General features: G+C 42.1%; 1 protein-coding gene across 6 annotated transcripts in view; it reads right to left on the bottom strand.

Annotated features, from left to right (window-relative positions):
• SEMA4D (semaphorin 4D) overlaps positions 1-10,587 on the bottom strand; it is a 100,397-nt gene extending 89,810 nt beyond the window's left edge. For 4 of the 6 annotated variants that reach the window (XM_058864582.1, XM_058864583.1, XM_058864584.1 and 1 more), the window contains exon 1: positions 9,318-9,596. The gene's annotated coding sequence lies outside the window, so the exon portion shown is untranslated. The other 2 variants (XM_058864580.1, XM_058864581.1) reach the window with 2 other exon arrangements.
• Positions 10,588-15,354: the final 4,767 nt, after the last annotated feature.

Below are 15,354 nucleotides of genomic sequence, written 5' to 3'. Positions count from 1 at the left end.
TTAATAAAAAATTACACAGATTAGTAATAGTATCAATATCCTTTGCAGCCTAAATGAAAAAAAAGTAGTTTGCAATACCTTCTAATTTTTCCTCCAAGTTTTCTTTTTCTTATCTCTTTTGTAATGGAAACTTCTAAATTTCCCAGCATCATGAACTTTCCAGTCCTTTCTGCATAGTTACTATGACCTTTCCACAGTAACCAACTGGGCCTTTCAGTACCAAAAACTCTCTCAAGGAATGTTAGGGATCTGTACAAGAGCAGCATGAAAGGTGCTTTGCTGCACGGTCAAGGCAGAAGCAGTACATGAGGCTCGCAGTAACCACAGAGCTGAGCCTTTGCAATTCAGATGGAACAACACATCTGTAGCACTAAAACTCCTTGTTTTGGAACCCTAGGCAATTCTGTCCATTTAAACTATCAACCACTAAGCTTAGTGGCAGCTATACACTTCTTCCTTCCAAAAGAAATGACGGCAAAATTCTGGAGAGACACCGCATGCAGTCACAGCAAAATATCTGCCATTTTCCCTCACCAAGACAGCAATGGCCTCACATAGAGTCAGCCCTGATTAGTCCAAAGCAAAAAGAAAGCCTAACAGTATCTCAAAGTAAAAGCACAGAAGAAACAGTTTTATTTCACCCCTCTGCAAGTGTCCCACTGCATTAGTTCAGGTATTATAGCTCAACTTCTTCTAGCACAAACATGAAATCCAAAAGCAATTCACTGTTTCTTCACAAGGATGATCTAAGAAAAGTGGCAAAATTCTTTTGCTTTTCAGTAAAAAAAAATTCTCAGGAAGTGCAACATGCTGCACCTGGGAATTACAAGTGGACAGAGAATGCTTCCTTCGCAGTCCTGATGCCTGGCCACCGCTGCATGAAGTAAAGGACTGTTAAGAACACAGGGGTGGGTAAAGGAGGGAGAGATGTGAAGACGCAGCAAGCATAAATATGCCCTTCCGCACAGCTTGCAAACCCAGAGCAAGCCTAAGTTTCTGCAGGAACAGTTTGCTCTCCCCACCAGTGTTAGGTTTTTGTGCATCAGCCACTATACTGCTTAAGAAACTACAATTTAGAGTATCTCATGTTCCTCCCCTTTGAAAATAAGTCTTATTCAATAGAGAATTAGGGGTTTTGTTTCCTCAGACACTTTTATCAAAGTAACAAATCCCCTTGCATAATAAACTTAGAATACAATTTTGGAACAACATACACAGATGTAAATAAATAGCAACTAAACTGGTGCAGTGATGTTAGTGCATCTATGATCAAAGTCAGATAGCCATCTCCATCACATATGCCCCCAAATGTCATCTGAAAGTCTACCAAATGGGGAAAGGACAGCTGTGTTCCTTATAAAATTTCCACAGTCCAAGGAATGTAAATAAGGGATTATTGTTAAAATGAAAGATCTAGTTAAAGCTATACATTTACAACTTTTAAAAGGTTTTCCCCTCCTTTCTGTATCTTTAATCAAAGGTTATAAATGTGTAAGGGATGGCTGTTGCCATGGAAATATTCAGGCCAACATCTCTCTGTGGGAACCTCAAAGCTCCCTTCACTGTTGGGCGCCTTGTAATGACAGGGCCACATCAGCACCTTTGACTCTCAAAGCCCATTTATTGCATAGAAATTAGCACAGCTGACTCCATTCACCTTCCACAGACAAACAGTAACTACTCCTGCTCAACTGACTTTCTGCTGCACTCGCCCATTCTCCTAGGACATGCTCCCAAACCTGTTTCAGCACCATCCCTCACACTACAGCAAATTGATCTTCAAAGTATACTGCCTTCTCAGCTAAAACTAAGCAGAAACCAGAGGTTACACAGGCCATCAGATGCTTCACCTGATCAAGAGCATCATTTCATAATCTGCTGAGAAATTTCTTTTTCCAAAGCAATTGACATAAAATAAATCTGCATCCTATTCCGGAAGATGGAAAGCAGAGCTATGAAGAAAAACAGAGGCAGACACGCAGCGACAGGAACTGAACTCCCATAAAAGCCAACAATTAAATTAGAGAACAGAAGACAGCTTCTGAATAATGGTTACTTTTACCTCTGGTGATTGTCAGTGGTAAAGAGGGGTAAAAAGGGGTCTTAAAAACATCTGTGGAATTCCTGGATATCAGCATGTACCATTTGATGCACAATCAATTTATGCACATAGGAGGCCCATTTCAATGCAAATGCAAACTGATGCCTTTTTTTATTATTATTTTAAATCCATTCCAAAGAGGCAAGTCCCACCATCTGAGAGTGTGTTCTTATGAACAAATGCACACGAGCCAATATACACATTTAATTTATGCAGTCACGTGTTTGCATGAAATAGATTTGTGCCACATACCATCTGATATTGCAGTAATAAATCCCTTGGACACATAAAATGTAAGATTCAACATACATTTAGAACAAAGTTATCTACAAATTTGAGGAAAGAAACTATTTCAGTGGTATCCACTCTCATTAAAAATAGCCAGTCAAATATTTTAAACAGCTAATATACTGTGAATGTATACCTATGGGCTGGTTCTTTTATTTTTTAATTCTTTAGAGAGAGAAAATTGTAGAGATAAAAGCTCTTAAGCCTACGAAAAGATCTCACATATTTATCATAGAATCCTTCACAACTAATTCCAGTACAAAGGAAGGGAAATTACTTCTTAAGTCTCACCTAGAAGATAAACAGGGTGACCTTTCAAAGAAGTTTATCAATTTCATTGATGGTGAGTAAAACCTAAATCAGATTCAATTGAGCAGTAAATTTATTTCCACAGGGGCAAGCATCTAAACATTTAACTGTAGATTTTTCAACAACCCAAATAATTTAATGAAGAAAAAGGCAGTCATTCTCTCATCTAAATCAAGAAAGAAAAACAGACACTTTTTAACAGCTTTGCAGGGTTTTTGTTGTTTTGCTTTTTTGCTGGGGATACTACTTCCATCAAAGGTACTTATTTTCTTTATACCTACAGCTCTGATCAATGAATAATTTTCTGACAAAGGGACCCTTCAGGTGAGGTACATCTACAACCACACACAGATGGGGATCTGTGCACGCACACATATCTCTAGCAAATCCTTAGTAATTATATGCAATTGCTGAGTGGAAACAGGAATGCCTGAATTTCTTGCCTCTGGCCATTTTAGGCACTTTTTGTGAAAAGAAACAACAGATATATGAGAAGGGAAAAAAAAAAAAACCAAAAAACTGAGCACAGCATTTGTCTAGCAGACTCCTAGAGCTTGTTACTGGGGGCTTCTGTTTTTTGGGGGTTGTGTGTGTGTTTCTGGTTGGTTTGGATAGTTTTGCTGTTACTGTTGGTTTGGGGCGGGGGGGAAGTGGATTTGTTTGGTTTGGATTTTTGTCGTTCTTGTTCTTTTGAGAGATCAGGAGAGTATACTTGTGCATGTCCCTGTACTAGAGGGCAACCCCTGCAGGCATATGCCCAGCCTCAGCTATCTTCCAGCCACATAAACCTGCCAGGTTTCAGACCAGGGCCCTGATTATTGACTTCTTTGTGCAGACTGCTCTTCTTAAATGCTTTGCAGACAATTCTTACCATACAGATTTAGACACAGCAATATCTCATGGCCCACACTGCAATGTCTGGCTTGAATTACAGAGTCTACTAAGAACATCCAAGATGGGGCTCAGAAAGAAGGGCAATTTTATAAGATTAGGTTGACAGAATATTGATTGTCCCAAAGCCTGTCATTGTATCAGTTGGTCCAATGGTCCCCCTTCCACAAGCTGTTCCTTACATCCTTACATCTGCAGACAAACAAAAGGAGTCTCATCTGATTTTACTGAACAGTCAGATGTTCTGCTTGCATTAACAACTGGATTTTATTTCTTAAGTGTGACTTAATAAATGTCTTCCAAATAAATTCAAGCATTACTAGATGAGGTGAAAGCACAGAGAAGAGTTATCTGTGAAATACTGTATTGACATACATTCTTACAAGTTACTGTAACTCTAGAAAACAAATCACTGATATCCATGTGCATATGACAGTCCCAAACACCACAAGGTAATGCCAGTTTAGTCCTTCCGATCTGCAAACCAGAAAAGTAAAGTAATGCATTTTCTGGAGATACATTACAGAATTAACTGTGTCCTCACACAAACTTTGACCAGACCATATCAGGCTCAGCAAACAAACAACAGCTCCTTTTCAAGTATTCCAGAATTATGAGTTTAATTACAATAAACCTAACCAATGTCAAGCACAACTTCAATGACCTGATTTAAGACATCAATTGAATGTTCACTTTGTTTTTTAAAAAGTCTGTATTGCTCCATTCTCCCCAGAACATATAAAATTTACACTGAGAGAGAATTCAAATCCATGAGCTTCCACATCTCTAGGTCTCTTCCCCACATCCTGCATTGTTTTTTCAGTAACGCACAATCATAACTCATTATCTCTTTCAGTGGAAATGAGAACAAAGACATTCTATAAAAAACAAAAAGCCTCCACATTTTTGTACATCTCTTTGTATATTCAATGACAAAGTTCATACATTATCATTTGTTTATTAAAAAAAACAACAACTGAGCATATACTTATAAATCAATTATTTGGGGCAAGAAGAAAGCCTGCTTTACATTGGGAGAAGGAAGAAAACTCAGAAATACTGTTAAAGCCTGGCTTTAAAGTGAAAAAAAAGTGATTTAAAGTAGTGAAAAGAACTATAACCACATTTCATGCATTTTTCCCCACAACTCCTTGGCTTTGCCATTTGCAATGCATGCAAATCTTTGTGGACCTTGAGGTTTTGCTCAGGCACAGGGAACACCAGCCTCCCCCACTTGTCTCGCCTTGCTGCGGTTCTGTCAGACCTGCTTTAGCTTCCAGACAACCTTATGTCTCTCTGCTGCACACCAGCAAAGAGCTAACCAAGTCTGTAAAAGTTTTTCCTCTCCTCCTTGCTTTCCCAGTAGAACTGGCCATTTCCATAACCTTCCCCTGCTTTGCATATTCTTTTCTGTCTCCCAGCTAAGCAATCAGATGCACTAAGACATCACAATTTTCCGGTCTGCTAATTCTATATATTTCCAAGTCACTTCCATACCAGTGCTCTATCACCTACACATCTGCTCAGCCTGTACAACCCTGCAGAGGAACACACAACCAGGCTCTGCGTAAGAAACAGGGAACCTGCCTGTCCTTGCAATGAGGCCAACAGGTACTAATTTTGCAGCAGTGTTCAATCCTCTTTAGCCTGCCTCATATATAGGCTAATACTAATTTTTTAAGAGGATCAATGCAGAAAATGCCTAGTGGATTATGAGCTCACTGCTGTACATGAACAGAGACAAAAAGAAATAGGTGGAAGAGCAGAGAAAGACAAAAAAAGTGTGTCCACTATTTCTTGTACCAACAAACTTGGTTCTAAACTTCATACACTGTCTTCAATTAACTATATGTACAGTCTTTACAAAGATTCCTAAGTTCTTTATCTGCTTACATCTACAGATTATTATTATTTTTTATCTGTTTACAGTTGTTTTTTTTATTTTACCATCTGTTTTGTTTCCCCCCACAGGCCCCCTCAGTAGAGAACAACAAAGTCTTGAAGTAAAGGCTGATGTTTGGTGCTTTAAAAGACTTACGTGTCTAAAGTCTCCAGTACTGAAAACAACATTCATGCCCCTTCATTCAATACAAGTCTTTTTTTCATCCTCCATCCCACCATAAAAAAAAGAGAAAGCCCTACACCCAGTAAAAGGAAGTTCTGGTGTATTTATTAATTTTGCTTTCAGAAACACTAACATACCCAGAAGCTTGCTGCACTACAACTTGGTGTTACAGGGAGCAGGAGGAAACAGCGCAGCTCTTGGACACTCTTGGTTAGAAGCAGAGCTCAACACAGTTACTGCAGTATCCTCCCTCATGGTGAAGGCAGGCTACAGCAACACCTCCAGAAGCTACACAGGACTTTGCATTCCTGGAACTTTACGGGCAAATAAAAGACTACAAAAGCTTTTTGGCCAAAATACAATTAAATATAAGACCTCATTAATCCAGTTCTGGACAGCAAGATCTGTAACTTCCCAATCCAAGATGACAGCACACATTAGTCTGAAATAGGAAGTTCTGCTTTTTTCTTTGTAGCTGAAGAGGTATGGGAACATAAGAAGTAATTTTTGGATCCTTTCATTAATTCATCTGAGAAACAAGGACAAAACCCTCGTATCAGCAGGGAAACAAAACAGCTTCCACATCTAGCCTGCACAGCTATATCAAAACACAGTCAAGTTAACTGCAAATGGAAACTGCAGCAGTGCCATTTGGCTTTCCCAAGCTCTTTTTGGTACTCAACCAATGCTCCCCTGAAAAGCTACTCTTCAGCCACTTCAACTTCCAAAACTCAAGACACAAGTAAAGTTAAGTGGGACTTTTATCATTCTTTTCAATATGCTTCTTTTATCTATCTACCTAGACACTCAAGCACAAGACTGCTATGCAAAGCCAGACGAAGAAGGCCTTATAAAACACTGCTTTATCATCAGAGAAATGACGAGTTAGAAAAAAGAAGGCAGAAGACTTCAGAGAAAGAGCAACCAAACAAAAAGCCAAAAGCACTTCCCAGCTCCTTGTTTATTGTGCAGGTTCCCAACTGAGCATACTTTCTTCAGTTAATTAACATGGAATACAGCAACTGAGTACAAGGCATAACAGAGAACACTCCCCCACCAAACTGTTTAATATTATCACAATGAAAGTTTACTATCTGCTTTACTTGTTTTTGTTGTCATCTTTAAATCTTCAACATTATTCTCACATGCTACCCAGAATTTAAAACACCGTGAAACATTGTCTCAGTCACGTCTACAAGTACTTGATTTTTAGTTTAGTAAGAAACATAGCAGATCACCACCCATTCATGAATAATGCTTTCATGGTCATAGACCTTAAGAAACTACTTTTCAACTAATTTACATTTTTAAAAATAAGATAAGGGCACACCACCTATCAACTTATCCAACACCTTTTGCAAACTAGGTGGCGTATGCAAGTATTATATCTAATGCTAGCAACTCAGCACAAGAATTAATTTTGACATGATAGAAAGAGACCTCCCATTTGCTTTACTGCAAGAAAACAGCTAAGAAAACGTATTTTAAAACGAAAATATTCATTTGGCACACACCCCCTAAGACAGCTGGGAGAGAGGGCAGGAGTGCACTGCAGAGCAAGCACAGTGCAGATTTCAACTCCACCCAAGTGGCCTTCAGCAGATGACAGATCCTCTCAAGTTCTCCAGCTCCTCCCCAGCAAAAGGCTGCGTGAAGCAGAGAACTCTGAAGCTCAGCTGCTCAAGAGGCAGGCCAGTATGGGATGTGCCAGAACGCCCAGAGGTCCTTCTTGCAGGACCTTTAAGTGATATAAATCCACATATTTTGGCAGGGTACTGCTGTATCCACACAAGGTTAACAAAAAAGGCTATCAAGTGTTCAGTGTAATAGCTGTTTATGCAGGGACTGGGATGGTGGGAGGAGAGGGGACTGAATCATTATACCAGCAAAGAGATGGCAACAAAATGTATTAAATCTGTGGGCACACCTGTACTTAAGAGTGTCCAGGAAAACCTATGAATCAGCGTTACAGTTTTGAAATAGAACAGTTAACATCAAACACTTCATTTGTTGTGGAAGTAGCTACCTCCCTTCCCACTAGCTACAATGGCTTTTGTTTCTTACAAAAAAAAAGAAAAATTAAGAAAGGCAAGAAATTTAAAGAATAACTGTAGACATATTTTGGTAGGTATAAATGCAAGCAGCTTTTGTCAGCACACTCTGTAGCAATCCTTGACCATTGAAAAAGGTGTATAAAGTAATTGCTTCAGGAGAGGAGGGAGAGATGGTAAAATACTTCCTCTGCAAGCTAAGAGATCATAGTAAAGACAGATTTCATCAGTCAAACCAGCTTCCCATTTACAAAGCCCTTTTTTTTTTTTTTCTCCCTCTAAGAATATACATGCAGTAACACATTCCCATGCCATTCATTTGCTTCCAGTGGAAAAAAGTCACCTATACCTCATCTCTGCTAGGGGAAAGAACGATGAGTGGCCATCCATACATAGCCTGCTCATCCCAGGCAGCACGCTGCAGTAAGGCCCTTCCCCGCGCAGCAGGGAACATGGTACGTACAGTGTTTCACCCGACAGGAGCCACTCTGGTCTCTCTTACAATGCCCCTTTCTAACTCAGTTTGTAAATGATACTCCCACTCCGGCTCGGCCTCCACATTCGCCATCCATGAAGCCAGCACAGCTTCCTTTAGGCGCACTTGCGTAACTGCCTGAGCTCGCACTCTTTCTAATAAAAGAAGTCATTAAACAGTTCTCTAACAAAACCTCCATACAGGTATCCAAAAGGGAGTATGACATCAGTAGCTATTTCTGAGCCTGATGGGCACAGAGCAGCCAAGAGCCGTGTGCTAATTACTGTAGGAATTTTCTTTAAAAAAAGAGGCTTTATTATTACACTGATTTCCAGAGCTACTAGAAACACCTGGGTGCTATAAACTTAAAAGGTGATGTTTCACATTTTTCAGCCGAACTAACTCCCCACAAGAAGTACATGATAATAAAGACATAAACGAAGATGGGAAAATGCTTCAGCATTAAACCAAAAATCAGACTTGAAAAATCCCTTCAACCAACAGATCCATCAGGTTCCCTCCCACACCAGGGCAGCGATCAAGCTCCTGTTCCCCTCCCTGCTAAAGGCAGTCACGTAATAGAAAGGAGCTGCAACAAAGAAGTTACCACGGCTGCATTCATCCACTCAATCCTCCCTTAAACGCCCATGATGGGCAGTTTTGTATACGCGGAAAATACCATGCAACAACCCACACCTCCGGGAAGCAGTGAAGATATCCCCTCAGAATTAGCTGAGGGGCAAACGGGGACAGAAAACTCTCTTCACCAGCACCCTGTAAACTCGCACCTCTGTGGAGACCTATTTAAACTCTCCTGACAGCTGAAAAATAAGACAGCACGTAACAGCTCTTCAGAACACATGCAGCCGGTCACCCGACAGCAAACACCCAGCACCGCGTCCTGCTCTTCGCTGAATGCGGGACACCGGCTCCCAGCAGACAGCGGCCTCCCCGAAGCGTCCGGACACACTCCTGGCAACCTGGGCTGCTGGCCCTTGGAAACCGACCGCTTCTCAGCCGGGCGAAAGCGCCTCTCATCCGTCCTCAGCACCCTCGGGCGCGCCCCCAGCCCCCATCTCCATGGCAGGTGCGGTCAGCACGGGCGGCAGGGGCCCGACCGCCGCCCCGGGCACGCACCTGGCGGAGCCGCAGCCGGCGGGCGGGCGCTCGCTCCCGCCGGACTCAGCGGGGCTCGGTAGCGGTGGGAAGAAAAGCAGATTTATAAACCTGGCAGCCCTCGCTCATTTGCTGCTGCTGGAGGCTCCTCCTCTCCGTCTCTCTCCGGCCGCGTCGCGGGCGGGGGCTGCCAGCGCCCTCGCCCCCCGCCCGAACCCAGCGGCGGCCCGGGCCCCGTCAGGCGGCAGGACCGACTGCGTTCCGTAGGTGCGGCCGAGCCGCCCACCCCCACGCCGGGTCCCCCAGCCCCGCACCCACCTCGGCGGGAGAAGGCGCGGCGGGCACGGACGGTCGCTGCCCCGGTGCCGACCGCTCCCTCGCCGCCGCCTCCTGCTCCCTCCGCCCGCTGCCCGCCCCCCGCCGCCGTCTCCTCCTCCCCCGGCCGGCGCACAGCCCGCCCCGCAGGGCGCTCCTACCTGCGGGGGGCTGCGGCGCTCCCCTCGCACGGCCCCCGCCCGCCTCGGCGCCGTCCCCGCGGCTGGGGTTGGGCCGGCGCAGCCCCCTCCTCCCGCGGCGGCGGGGGCAGGGCGGCGGGAAGGGCAGGCGTAGGAGGAGGAGTTGGTGCCCGTGTGTAACAAGTTTGGGTTGCCCCGCAGTATGGCGGCCGAGCGGCGCTGGGGGCGGGCCCGTCTCTCGCTCCCGGGGGTCCGGCAGGGGGGCTGAGCCGCCTTCTCCGCGGTGATGCTCGTCCCTTTCCCCGCACCCGCCGCAGCTCCGTTAACGGCAGCGGCCCCGCGGGGCGGCCGGAGCAGCAACGGCGCCGGGTGACATTAGCCCGGTCACGGCGCCGGTGGAGCGGCTCCTCCCGCGCCACCTGGCGCTGCTTGGCTTGGCAAGGCACCGAGGCGCCTCTGCCGAAAGCAGGTGCGGTGTCCCGCAGTTCAGCCGGACCGTGCGAGAGCCGCCACAGCTCCTCGCACCTAGTGCCACTTGTCGCGTTCCGCTGCTCCTCCTCCGTCTGTTCGTCTCGGCCAGGATGCATCCGCTCGCCGCAGACCACGGGGAAAACCGCACCTGGGATCCAGCCTCTCGGCATCATGGGAATGGAATAACTCGTGTCGAAAGCAAACGTTACTGGAATTATTGCACCTTAAAGCATAGGTTCGCTTAGGTGACTGCTTGGCGGTGTATAGAAGGAGGAGAGAAAATAGGTCAGTAAATGCACAGATCTCACCCGGGATCCTTCTGCTGAGTCACTGATGAGTTATTGATTACCATCATGTCCGTGCACGCTGGTGTGACTGTTCAGATGAATGACATGGACCAACACATGGGTGTCAGGTTTTGGATTGGGGTTTGGTTTGGGTTTTTTTATTGCTGTGGAACAGGTGATACCAGTGTAATGAGATTGCCATAGCTTGGTTAGCAACAGTCATTGAAGCAAGACCGAACAAAACATTCAGTTCGTTACATACTGGCACTTGCCTTACTGTCTGACCTTTAAATTCCAGCATTACACAACATTGTATTTTTACAATAACATGCTAGTCAATCTCTAATAATTCACATTAGCCGTAGGTAAGGAGTACTGTCAAGAAGAAATGATAGAGGAAATCGAGCCTCTTAAAGACGTAGAGACAGACATAATGATAACCTCAGATGAAGGAAGTTTAGATGCAAAGCATCCTTGACATTTCAGGGTCTATGAAATGGTAGAGTATGAAGGAGGGTATTAGCATAGCCAGCAAAGAGTCTGTTGTGTGAAAAACAGTGGGAAATCAGTTTTCCTGCATTACATTTTCAAAATGGTGGTTTAACTCAGTCTAGCTTGACATGGGGTAACCAGTGTTCATCACGCCATTGACATCAAATAAGGTCATAATACCATCAAAACATTGTATATTAAGCATGGGGAAGAAAGTCATACCCAGCTCTGGGGGACGACAGCAGCGGGGAGCAGGAGGGGCTGAGAAGCCATGGTCTGCCAGGAAGGAAGGTGGAAAACCAGTTCTGGTGATTAACCTAAGTCTTACAGGGCCATAAAAAAGGATCAAATGAGCCCATGCCAGAAAATTCTTGCTGCAAATACAGCAGCATGATAAAAAATCCTTATCATATTTTATTTGGGCAATTGCTATAATTTATTCTATCAGAAGATTAGCCTGCGTTTCCACTGGGGCTGACTGCTGGTATTAATACGCTAGCAAAACCCTCTAGTATAGACAAAACTAAGCATCTCCTGAGGGATATGACTATGCAATGATATTCCAAGGGAAGAAACAAAGATGTTTTTTAATAATTTAACAAAATCTAGGGTTTGGGCAGTTCTTAGCTCTGAGTATGAAAATCACAGGAATCTTGTCATGTTTCCCCAGGGAGCCTGCATTTTGCACACATTTCCAAAAACCTGGAGTGGCACAAAGGAACTGGACCAAAGACTAGCATCAAGATAAAATTTTCATTCTTTCTGACTCTATCCAGGTTAGATGTCTTGACCTCTTAAGAATTAAATTGTTAATTTGTATAATGTAGTTTTCAATCTCAGTTCTCAGCAAAATCTGGAGAGTCTTGCAGACTTGAAGGAATTGCTATTTGTACCTTTTCACATGGCAGATTCTCAGTCACATTTAGAACCTTCTTTCAAGTATAACGTATTACCAAAGGGGATTTGATGACAAAAAGAAAACACTAGTAATAATAGTGTTGGGAACATACAGCTAGTACCATAAATTCCACCACTGAAAATTCCTTTTGGTTCCAGTTATAAGTCATGTCTTTCACAGGACTGTAAAACAAATGGCCTCTGACACAAATCTGAGAAGTTTTCCAGAGGCCTGTAATATTAGTCTAGGTTGTATGTGAGCTAGTGGTGTAGGGCTAAAGACACTGGTCCTCACAGTAATTATAACTGATTTTGTTTTTTTAAAGAAGATAATAATCTTCCAAATACTGCATGCTGTGGCAATGAGATCATATAATGAACGGTTATTAATACATGTCCACATCAATTCCATAGTGGGTATTCCAAGGACATGGAGGAAACATGTTTTTAAAAACCTCTACTATAAGCATAATAAAGTCTAATCTTCAAAAGGACCTGTAATGCTTTCTGCAAAGTAGCAATATGTAAAGACTGCCTCAGTCCTAGTACACTTATTTCAGACAATGTGTTGAGGTTGAATATACACACGGGTATTTTAAGTCTAGGCAAGCTGTATCAAATCTCCGGCAGAAAAAAAAAATAAAAATGAGCAATTAAGCAAGAAAAAGGGGTTAAAGAAAGCTGTAACAACTGACAGTGCTCTTAAACCCTCAGTCCTTAACTAACCTCAGGAACAAATTAGCTACAGGGTAGAAGATACAGGAGCAGAGTAAGGAATGAGAGGAGACCAAAACTGTCTCAGAAGCCAGGTCTGAGACCGAGGGCAGATCTGTCCAAGAGTGAGTGAGTGAACAGGTGGTAGGTTTTTACTAAGTCAGTGAAAAGGGCAGTGAACATGCCCACAGGTTTGCAAACCAATTTATAATGCAGGAAATAAGTCAGTAGCAGAGTGCATGAAAGAGAATAAAAGAATAAATAGTTGGGTTGAATGAATGCAGCTGTGAACAATTCTGAATAAAGTCAAAGTTTCAAGTTATACCTTTATATTGTTGTGATGGCATGACTTTTCAGTCATTGACTTAAACCAGCTTTAGAGGAAAACAGCACACATTGCTGGAAAAAAAAATCCCTTTTCACTACCAGCTGTGGGAAAATAACATAATAAAAATAAGGATTTTAAATACATTTTACAGTCATGACAATAAAAACAGTTTTGGAAACATGAATACAGAAAAATAAGCACACAGAAGGCATTTAAAAGCCTTGCCCAATAAATTAATGTTGATTAATGTTATTAAGCTACTAGAATAGACATAGACCTAAAACTATTTGCAAAGCAGGAAGATGCCATTAACTATCCTGGTTAGGACCTGATACACAACAGCTCAAAGTGATTTGTGCAAGATTATACACTAAGTCAATGGCAGAATCACAGATGGATAAAGCCTTGACCTTTTACTTTTGTATCTTTCCCATCAGGCAGAGAAAATGCACTGACTTCACTTTTGCAATTACAGAGGCAGTGAAACTAAATTATAATAGTCAAAGGGTTTTATCTCCTAACCTTGGGCTTTTCTGGGTTTTTTGGACTGAACACTTCCTATATCATTATGGATAAACATGGCAATTATGTAGAGGATACACTCAGGGACTTTAAAACTGTCCCTGTATTTACCATGTTTGTATGCCTAAAACAGAAGAAGAGAGAGCTAAGTAAATGCTATGTAGACATCTGCATTTAAATGATGTAGCATAGGGGAAGTGCATGTCTGGATGACGTGGCAGAGGAAGGTCTTTTTCTCTGCCTTTGGTGGATCTGTGTGGCTGAGAACACTGTAAAGGTCACAGAGAATATTTTTCTTTTAATTTCCTAATCTGGAATAACAGATTTAGTGGAGCTACACTGTAGGTTAGTGTCTAACCATGGAGTTACCTGTAATCTAGTGTCGGTTAAATCTCACAGCACAGCCTGTTAGAGAGTTTGATAAAGGGATAAAGAACACGGTGAATTTAGGGAAGGATAGGGATTCCCCTCATCCTGGTGCTGTGTCAGCATTCGTATTTTAAAATGAAATATTACTATCAAATTACACTAATAACATACTTTTCTCCTAGGCAAAACAGCAACAACAAATATTTTGTGTTTTCACTTACCAGTGTCCACATACACAGCCTGTAATCCTTACACAAACAGATAATATATGTGCACGGGTACAAAATTAAGAAACTAACCACTCCAGTGGCCTTTTCATAGGAAGATGGCATGGAAAGTCTTAGAATCAACAGTCAGTGAATAATAAATGAATGATAAAAGACACTTTATTCACTCTACATGGTGGAAGAAGTACATGAGCTAGTGAAGGAGGCACATGTTTATTAATGAGAAAAATAATAAAAAAGGTGTCAGCAGTGCTTACCTCAGGGGACAAAGTCAATGAGGCAACATCAATAATGTAGTACATTAAGAATAATGAAGAAACTAAAACTCAATATATTGTTTTCATGTTTTTTGAAAATGCAATTACATTTCCAAAGAGATCAAATTAATGAAAATTGTTTAATGTAGTCATCACCAGACACAAGAATTATTTCTGATTACATGTTTTTCACATGTAAAATATCCATCAAACTATTATTGTGGGGTAACATATGCTAGTCATGAATAAATATGAAACCAGAGAGGTAACAAAGGTGTTCTGTCGTTAACACAGGAAGAGCAAATGTAAGGTTTGACAGTAGTGGATTGAAACATTTATAAACTTTATACTAAGCTTGCATTCTTCCTATATGAACCCTATCTTTTTATTGCCTGCACTATTACAATATTTTAGGATGTTTTCTTATTTCTCTTGCTTCTTTTTATAGACTAATAATGTCATATGATGCTTTACAAAAACAAATTAAGAAGTGGAATTATAAGAGATTTTTCTGGTAACAAACTTGATTGTAAAAGATAGTAACCACAGATCTGTCTCCTTTATGTATGCATGTCTCAGATCATAGTGTGGCCTGAGAAGGGGGAAAGGCATTACCACAGTAGTGAGTGAAGAGTCTGCCTTTTCATCATTCAGCATAGCATTTTAATTCCATTACTTTCCATACACACAGTTTACTTGGAGAGGATCACAATACTAGGGGGATTGTTTGACATGTACCAGTGCCTGAAACTACCTTTGATGGTAATTTCTGCTGAATTACCCAGCTAAAACCTGTAGGCTCCCAACTTTGAACCTTGATAGAGAAACCATGTTAAAGCATGTATGTCATAGTTGCTCCTGTTCTTGTACAGGGCATCTTTCTCAAATAATGACGATCTAATTGATTCCAGTCAACATGCAGAAAACCATGAATCGGCAAAATGAGAAGTCAGCAGTGGAAATATACTGTGAATAAAAGGTGAAAGCAGACTGCTTTCCTCTCCTTGTGTAACCTTTTTTTTTTTTTTTTTCCTTTTTT

The sequence above is a fragment of the Poecile atricapillus genome, chromosome Z (assembly GCF_030490865.1).
Source record: "Poecile atricapillus isolate bPoeAtr1 chromosome Z, bPoeAtr1.hap1, whole genome shotgun sequence".
Lineage (NCBI taxonomy): Eukaryota > Metazoa > Chordata > Aves > Passeriformes > Paridae > Poecile > Poecile atricapillus.
This window is presented reverse-complemented; position numbering and strand designations above follow the sequence as displayed.